At 38.4% G+C, this 9,201-nt stretch overlaps 1 long non-coding RNA gene across 1 annotated transcript in view; it reads left to right on the top strand.

The window, feature by feature from the left end:
- LOC137631629 (uncharacterized) overlaps window positions 1-8,886 on the top strand; it is a 9,952-nt gene extending 1,066 nt beyond the window's left edge. The window contains exons 2-3 of the long non-coding RNA XR_011041935.1: window positions 4,071-4,222; window positions 8,778-8,886. This is a non-coding gene — a long non-coding RNA (uncharacterized lncRNA). The remainder of the gene's footprint in view (window positions 1-4,070; window positions 4,223-8,777) is intronic.
- Window positions 8,887-9,201: the final 315 nt, after the last annotated feature.

The raw sequence follows: 9,201 nt of genomic DNA, 5'->3' as shown, positions 1-9,201 counted from the left end.
CAGTCGTAGCAGAAGCCCGGATAGGAGGGATAAGTGGCTTGCAGCATGCCAGCAAATGAATCCAAATGGACACAAATGGTCCCCACTAAAGAGTCAGGTTATTTGTAGTGAACACTTTATCTCAGGTATTTATGAAATTTAACATATTTTAATAAAATCTAACATTCTGGTGGTTGGTATTCCAACAGTATGTCTATTGGTGTTCATTATGAATTTATATGAAATTGCCAAAATACAGGTAAACCCAAGATGACTGAGAAAGAACCCCCAGACTACATTCCACGCATACTGCCTTTCAAGAAAGACAGCTATGTCAAAGCCAAACGACAACTTGAGAGGTATGAGCGAAGTGACAAGAGAAGGCGATTGGTTTATGAGGCCAGCTGTATTACACCTCACACTTGTGTGCTGTAAACAGTTCAAAATAATTATTGTTTATCATAATTTTTAACTTGCAAGTGTCGCTAGAAGTTAGAACAGTTGTATTTTATATCTTATTACTTACTTGAAGCATTTAACTTTATATTGTAACGTGTTTTAGCAGCTCCATCCAAAGAATTAACGTAATCGTAAGCCATTGCTCTGGTTTGTTTTCACTTCGCTTGATTCCCGCGCTAGCGGTTACGTCATCGATGACGTTAGCCCGCGGTTATGAATAGGAATAGTTTCTCCAACCACCCTACATAACACCAATTTCATATACTAGGACAGGGTCACGATTGTCAGAAAATAGAGCATAATTCGTCATCAATCTAATTTTTCACGGGAATTTTAACAGAATGAAATAATGAATAATGAATTCATTAGTTTTGTAAATGCCTGCCCCAACAAACTACATACTAGGTAGGACAGGGTCGCGATTGTCAGAAAATTGTGAAACACGTCACCAATCATCTTTTTCACGGGAAGTTAAACAGACTGAAGTAATGAATTCACTAAATTTGTATATGCTTCTCCCAACAATCTACATACTAGGACCACTCAGTGCATGAATGTCGGAAACGTGCGAGAAAAATGGACAACAATTAACCCAAGCTCCCCCCCCTAACCTAACCTACAAGCCATGTCCTTACCTTTCTAATGACCTAACGGTTGGGGGGCAAGTGACCTCTGCGACCCCACAAACACTGTCGCTATCATACGAATAACACAAACCCACCTAACCTAACCTACTAGTTCCCAGGTCACAATCCCTAGCCGTGGGTAATCCCCCGGACCCCCTTCCTAGGTCTCTCTCCTACACAAAAAAAAAAGTGATGGTCAGCACTTAAATTATATCTTAACCACATTGTAATTATAAAAAAAGGGTAAATTTTTATAAGATGGGCAGCACTCTAAATTATATCTTAACCACATTGTAATAATAAAAAAGTTACTCAGGATTACCTCAATATTCGTAGTTGCTAAAGTCCCGCAGGTTTAAAAACATTAATGTCCTCAATGCATCCAGCTGATCTATATGAGTAATGAACTTAACCACACCGCTCAAAGAAAAAATATAGGGAACACGTCTGTCCATTATGGCGGTTAGCGTTTGAAAGGCCTATCGCATGGCTCAGGTCAATATAGGGTCATGGGGGGGGGTAAAAATTTAAATCAGGCAGCCAACAAAAGTAGTCCTACGAGCGCACGGAAACGAAAAGTTAGTTCTGGTAGATTATTTGACACTGGCCTAATCTACCGAAACATCTTAAATATATGTTTGCTAACCTAATGTTTGGTTGTATATATAACAAATTAGTGTTCGGCATAATTTCAGGCCGTGTCCCAACGAACTACAATCTTACTTAGGGGTTAAGAATGTAGATTTTTGGGATTAGCGAAAACACAAATCTGAACATCGATAAATGTACAGGCTTGCGCCACCAGCTGATAGGCGAACGAAACGCCGCCCAATGGGTGTTATTATAGTCAGGCAGGAAGCAATGCTTGGGGGGGGAAATTTTACGATCAAGTAACTTGGCTGTGGCTTCAGCGAACGACACATTATAATGACCTTTCCCCTACCTAACAATTCATGATAATTATTACAGCAGTATCAAATGCTACGACACGGGCTCTATCTATCGGGAAAGTTTGGAAACTAAACTTGAGTGGTTTTAATTTACTAAAACAATATGTTCCTCACATGATTTTAAACAGCATATATCAATTAATCATTACTAGTTCATTAGGTTTCACGATTAAATCTAAGGCAGTATGTCAAAATAAAAAATGTTTTTGCCCACCTCTCTAAAATTTTCCAAGTCCGGTTTTGATCCGCACCATGACACTGGTAGCTCCTCCTTAGTTTTCAAACTTTCCTGATATACAAACCCACCTAACCTAACCCATTAGTTCCTAGGTCACAACCCCCTAGCCGGGCAATCCCCATTACCCCCTTCACAGGTCTCGACTCCTAACAAAATTTGTAAAGGGCAACTGAGCTTAACAAACCTATCTAACCTAACCTATTAGTTCCCAGGTCACAATCCCTAGGCGGGGAAGCCCCCGGACCCCTATCCCAGGTCACAAACTAAAACAAAATGAAAAATAAATCATTACATTATGGTAAAGTGAATCACAAGTAAATCTCTTTCCTACACAGCGATGGGCAGCACCCTAAGTTATATCTTGACTAAACTTCATAAAAATATTACTCGGGATTACCTTTATGTGAATATTTTGCAATTGTTGCACATCCAATTAAACACAATCGTTCTCAAAGCATCTAGCTGATCGATATGAGTTGTAAATTCAACCACATCACTCAAAGAAAAACCATAGGATATATGTCTGTCCATCCATGGCGGTTAGCGTTAGAATGGCTGACCTCAGAGGCTTGGTCAGGTCAATCGTGGGTCGCGGCTGGGTGTTAGAAATTTTGAAATCAATCAACCAACAAAAGCGGGCTTACAAGCGTACGGAAAAGAAAAGTTAGTTCGGGTGAGCTGATTGACACTGGCTTAATCCTCCTAAACATCTTAACTAGATTACCTATCCTAACCATTGGTTGTACATATATACTATAACAAATTAGTGAATCAGCATAATTCCAGGACACGTCCCAACCAACTACTGTACAAACTAAACAAGGAGGTAAGAATGTAGAGGGTTGGGATTAGTGAAAACAAGTCCAAACATCATTGAATTTCCAAGCTTGAGGCACCAGCTGATAGGGGAACGGAGCACTCCCCAACGGGTGTTATTTTAGTCAGGCAGGAAGCAATGCTTGGAAATTTTATGATCGAGTAACTTGGCTGTGGCTTCAGCAACTGATGCATTGTAACAACAATGTAAAGGACGTGTCGCAATCAACGAAAAACTTTACCTAGAGGAAATAATGTATATTGATGGGACAGAATTACATTGTAAAAACGAACACTTCATAGCCTGGGACGACATGGGCTCTATCTCGGGAAATTTTTAAATTAGGCAGGAGCTACCCGTGACTTGTGTGCGGACCAGGCTGAACTTTTGAGCACTGAGCTCAGTAAGTGGAGCTTCAGCACATTTGGGTAAAAATTGTCACATTGTGAAAATGAGAAGTTTTAAAAAATAAGAACAAACCTACGAAGTAATGGGAGCTACAATTTATAACAGTAGAGATATATACCAGTACATAACAGAAAAATGCACTACTTACCATTAGTAATTTTTTCTCTCAATATGCATTTGCACTCATAATATATATTGAAGTGTATTGAAGTAGTTAATCCATGTGAAAGAATAAATTTATCTTGACAAAACAAAAATTCCCCTCCAAGATGTATTGTATAATATTTTCGCAGTTACATGATTTCAGGCTGTTTTGATATGGTTTAATTTGGCTTATTTGTATGACTTGGGTCATTGATAAAGAGTTTTTCAGTTGTTAGAGTAATTTTTTTCTTGTACAGTATTTATAACGTTTAAAGATTTATATATACAGTACAGTACTTTTATTGATGCCGAGTGGCCCTCCTGGCCGCAGAATGATGCTGTAGGACTTGATTACATCAATTTAAATTTTCTGGGTTAGGAAGTATTTGCATTTACATCAATTACATTAATATGTATTCATGTTGAATGTTTCTTTCTTTTTTTTTCAGAACCTCCCGTTCCAGATTAAGAACAGATTTCGCTTGACTGCACTTTTCGTTGTATTCTTTGGTTCTGGGTTGGGACTTCCCTTCATTTTGGTGCGTCATCAGTTGTTGAAGCAGTAAATGATGTACAATACTGTATTCTAAGCATATTTAAGGTGAGTTTTGTACTTTTCATATACTTAGTTTAGTAAGTTAGTTCTTAAAGGTGTGTTCAGTAAAATTGAGTGACTTTGTTTTCCTTTATGTAGGGGGAGGGACTTTTCCTATTTTGAAGGTTATTTTTTTTTTTTATTGAAAAATACCTGTCATTCCATTATGGGGGAGATGCATTATTCTTTCTCATATCTTTGGTATGTGTGCACTCTAAATGACAAACCTTGCAGTTATATATAATAACTTGGTTGGCAAGATTAATATTATTTTACATCCTATCAACCTTCTGTAGAAGAGTTGTGTAATAATTTTGCATAGTATAAAGTACAAGTTGCACATATACTTTATAGTGGAACTTGGGTTGGTCGCCTCACCTCCCCCCCCCCCCCCCATATTTATTAAACAAAAATTTTGTTCTCATGCATTAGTTATTTTGATGAACAAAATTTAATGTATTCCGACGTGAAAACAAATCCTAGAAACTTTGCAATGAGATACATCAGCACAAGCTGGAACTATTGTTTAGCTGCTAAAAGGTTGATGGGTAAAGATGGCATCCAAAGAGGGATAGTCCAACCAACTTGTCTAACAATCAAGCTTTTTTTATTTGGCCACCTGGTGATGGGATGTACATTAAATGTATTGCTGTTTGATCATTGTTTTATGTTATTGTTTGTTTGATGTCAATTTTATTTTATTTTTTGGTGCACTTCTAACAGTGGAACATAAGATGTGTGACATGAAAGATTCCCTGAAAATATACCACTTCTGGGAGGTCTGTCCAAAATATCTATAGATCCTCATAAGGCGCATGGCTGTTTGCAGTGTAAACCCTGTGATGAGTCACAATCATGGTCTTTTGATCAGTGGACTAAAGTTGGGAAGGGCAACAAACCTCAATCAAAGTTCTCAGTTCTCCTGGTGGCAACTTGGAACTTGATGCTGAAGCTTATGGTTCCTCTCCCTCCCTCTTAAGCTAAACCCAATGTTTCTCATTAGAGTACTCCTTGCTTCATTAAGTAGGGAGTATTCTGGAGAAAAAGTGACTTCCTGTCCAACTTGGGCCAGGAACCAATATTTGTTCCTACACGAATACAGAATGTCCTTTAATACGAGTATGACTTCAGCGAAGGTGGAATAGCCATTTGAACTTTTAATGGCAATTCATAGTGTTCTAGGGTTATTAATGGAAGAAGCCAGCGATATGTAGTGTTTCCTGATAACTAACTGTGAAATGGTTATTTATGCTACCTGCCATTACTGTACTCAACATATTTGTTCCTGTTGAGCAGCATGTCTTTTTGTGTTCTGTCTACGATGAGGATGATAGTGCAAACCTGAAGTAGGAGGTTTTCCTTAGACAGTTAGGTTGCTGTTGTAGGAAGAGTTCTGGTGCTGCTGAGTATAAAAGTAAGGTTTGCTGTGTTTCCTCTTTCCTGTGTCTTGCCAAATCCTGAAAGTGGCTGTGCTGTTCTCTTTCCCCATGACTCTTCATTGGTAAATTTCAATCACACCCAAATAGAGGGTAGAGTACTTGAGAATGCCAATTGACACGACAGCAAAGAGTCTTCCCATCTGATAATCATAGTAGTAGAATTCTGGATGCAGTGCAATGATTTTTGCACAGACGAGAACTTCTTCAGGCTCTTCTTTCATCAGCCGAGAAGCTTGTTGTCCTCAAGTGATCACTAAAGCAGTGCCAGAAAAGTCAATAGTCAACAACTAGTTATCCCTTTTACCATCTGGTTGCAGGGGAACGGGAATATCGGAAGATTTAGCCTTGTGACGGAACGTTGAAAACCACATCATGGGAACTTTTACTGAAATGCTTTTGACCAGACTTATCTAAGGAGGGACATAACACACACCTGAGGAACCAATACTGTAAAGGGGAGATGGTCCACAGAAGAAATGTCTATAAACTTGCTGGAAATGCATGAATTGTTGCTAGGTTTCCAAAAGTTTCATAAAACACTTAGTAGCATTGAGTGACAAAACTATAGTTAATGGCTTACGGCAACAAGGCGACCCCACTGTTTCGCAAATAGTGTCATACGTCAACAAACAAGGGGGCCCCACTGTTCCACAAACCTTAAGAATTAAAGCAGGTGCACACTGAGAGGTGGTTCATTCAGACAAGAGGAATGTTTTAGCATACTTAAGCTCACTCGTCAGGGACACTGTCTTGTGTCAGAAGTGATCTATATATCCTTACGTGGGAGAAAGACATCTTGCTCTTTGGGAATCTACATTGACTTTCTTTAAAGTTGAACAATCTAACAGTATTCTGCTCTTAAGTTCCTAACCTGTTAATTGCATTCGAGGATGACTTCTAACACCCCTGGGAATATCTAGACACGTATGTCTTTTCGCCCGTTTACCTAATGCATCAATTACTTAATAAACTGTTGATTACTTTGAAGCTCAGGATGACCTTATCTTTTCCAAGTGACCACATGCCAAATGGTATCTGTACGAACAGATTTGGGAAGCTCGTCAGTCTCCGTGGTGAAAGCTATCGCTCGGCCTTGAACTAGGTTTTCAGACTAGGGCTTGGACCTTTCCTCTTCTTTTGAATTGTTAAGTCATAAGGCGCTTCGAACAGTCTTGCCCTCTTCAGGAACTCAAGTAGCGGAATGGAATGACTCGAGTCCTTAAACCCATAAGATAGGGATCCAACCCTAAAGACCATTTTCTACTAGTCTTAGCTTTGTCAGAGCGCGTATGCGAGTGGCATGGATTTTCCTGTCACAAGTCATTCTGAAGGATGGAAGAAAGTCTCCCTCACCTTGGTTCAGGATTTTGTGACACACCCAAAACCCAGTTGTTCAGACTTTGAGTAGTCCTTCATTTCTTCTCTACAAGAAACAATTAGCAAGTGTCAGGATGACTGCTCTTTGTGCTGCGAGTACAGTTTGATGCTTCCAAAGAAAAATATCGAGCTTCCAGCAGAGCATTAGACACTTTATTGGCACCAGAGGGAATAAGAGATTAAAAAAAAGTTTCCATCTCAGTTCGTGTCACGATCAGACATGCTCATCTTATAAGTTATGAGACTTGAAGACCATTTTGGATTTGAGCTCACAAAGTCAGAGGAGTCTGATCTACCCTAGCTCTGGGGACAAACCTGTCAGTGAAACTGGTCTGGAAGGCAGGAATCTGCTAATGATAGACCACCTCTGCCCTCTACCTACGGAAGTATACCCATAGGTCTCTGAATACCTTAACCCTTGGCCTGGTGGTAGTTACTCAACAGGCTGTGTAGTGTACCTCGTTCCCTCATGGAACAAGAAAATTCTCATCCAAGATAGTTGTGATGTAAGTCTAGAATGAGGGGTAAGGTTGAAGGGCCATTTTACTCCTTCATTGTTCCCTTCAAGTAGAGTGTAGCATTCATTTCGTTATGTGTTGTACTGGACGCTAGATGCAGGTAAGGTGTGTAATTGAGCTAATTTCATAAAGTTTAGTTTAGTAGCATTTTCCCACTTCTCCCAGACAATGTGTGGGTTAGGAATGAAATGTTTGCTAACCCTTTTCTCAAGGAGATATGTCCTCCACATAGGTATAGGTTCTTCCGTGATGATCTACCAGTCTCCTAAAAAGGGTCCTACCCTAATACATGTGACATTTCCTGCCCAAGTCATTAGGAGGTTGACAGGAGTCATCACTCACTCCTGTTCAGGGCCAAGGTGCTTATATATTTTCCTGGGAAAGTAAACCAGCCAGTTTGGATATAGGGACTAATTCCTTTTAAGGATAAGTTTCTGTTAAAGGACGATGCTTTTTATTTCTCAAAGATCAAATTCCAGATTTTATAGTTTTATAGAAACCAGTCCTTTAAATTACCTTTTCTGTCTCAACCACTTGGCAAGTCCTAGGTTTAAGGTTAGTGTGTGCTCAGTTGATTGTCTGTTGGTAGGGGCATGTCCTCCACCTGCCAATAGCTGCTACCACCTCTTTTTATTTTAACAGCCATCTTCAGCTTCACGGAATCCTACTCATATGAAAGAACTCTGAATTGTATAGTTAGAAAAAATAGTTGCTTTAAAATTATTTTTTATACCATATTGATAATTGTCATTGCTTGCCATATTCTGCCTCACAATGACAGTTTGAATTGCAAAGATTCATATATTTTTCATCTAATATACTATAAATAATGTAAATGCTGCATCTAGTTATGAAGATTTTGAATTGTTTTTTTTCTATCAATCTTGATATATTCCATATGTCAAACATGCTAAGGGTCGTTGGTGCTTGTTTTGGAGGTTAGTTTTTTTCCAACAAAGTGGGGATGGTTGAATTATATCATGATTTGATAACTGAAATTTAGGTTGCTGTTATAAAAAAGCACATCATGCCCATATGCCTATTGTTTCCTCTATTGATTGGTATCTCGATTAATTAGCCAGTATTAAGGAAAAAATGCTTATTTTTAATAGCTGTTTGTATCCTCAATGTCAAAACCAGTGTCCATTATTTGGCCTTATTATTTGAAATTTTAATTTTTATGAAAGACTGCATTTATTAGTTCTAATTTTGTGTTAAATCTTTCAGGTATGTCGTAACTTCGAGTAATCTGCAGATATTCTGTTTTTGTAATATATTGATTGGAGTCTTCTTTAATCGTGTAAATTTCATAAAATACATAGACCCCAACTGGAAAGGTTTTTATATTCTCCTTTATACATCATTTTGTACATTACTTGAATCTGTCTACTGTATATGTGTTTATTTATTTTAGTATTCAGTATTGACAAATTTGGGAGTAGTTATTCCATCTGTTTGTATCTTGTCCATTATTTTTCTTACTAGTTCTGTCTCCTACTTGGTGATGGCACTTTATCAGTCTTAGTAAAAAAGTAGACTATTGTAATGTTTGTTGGTTAATTTTGTCGTTGTCCATGCACTGAACTATAGGTTTCAAAGGATACCAGTTTAATTTTACACAATGTATGCATAGATGCGCATGACGATATAT

Source organism: Palaemon carinicauda, chromosome 40, assembly GCF_036898095.1.
Source record: "Palaemon carinicauda isolate YSFRI2023 chromosome 40, ASM3689809v2, whole genome shotgun sequence".
Classification (NCBI taxonomy): domain Eukaryota; kingdom Metazoa; phylum Arthropoda; class Malacostraca; order Decapoda; family Palaemonidae; genus Palaemon; species Palaemon carinicauda.
This window is presented reverse-complemented; position numbering and strand designations above follow the sequence as displayed.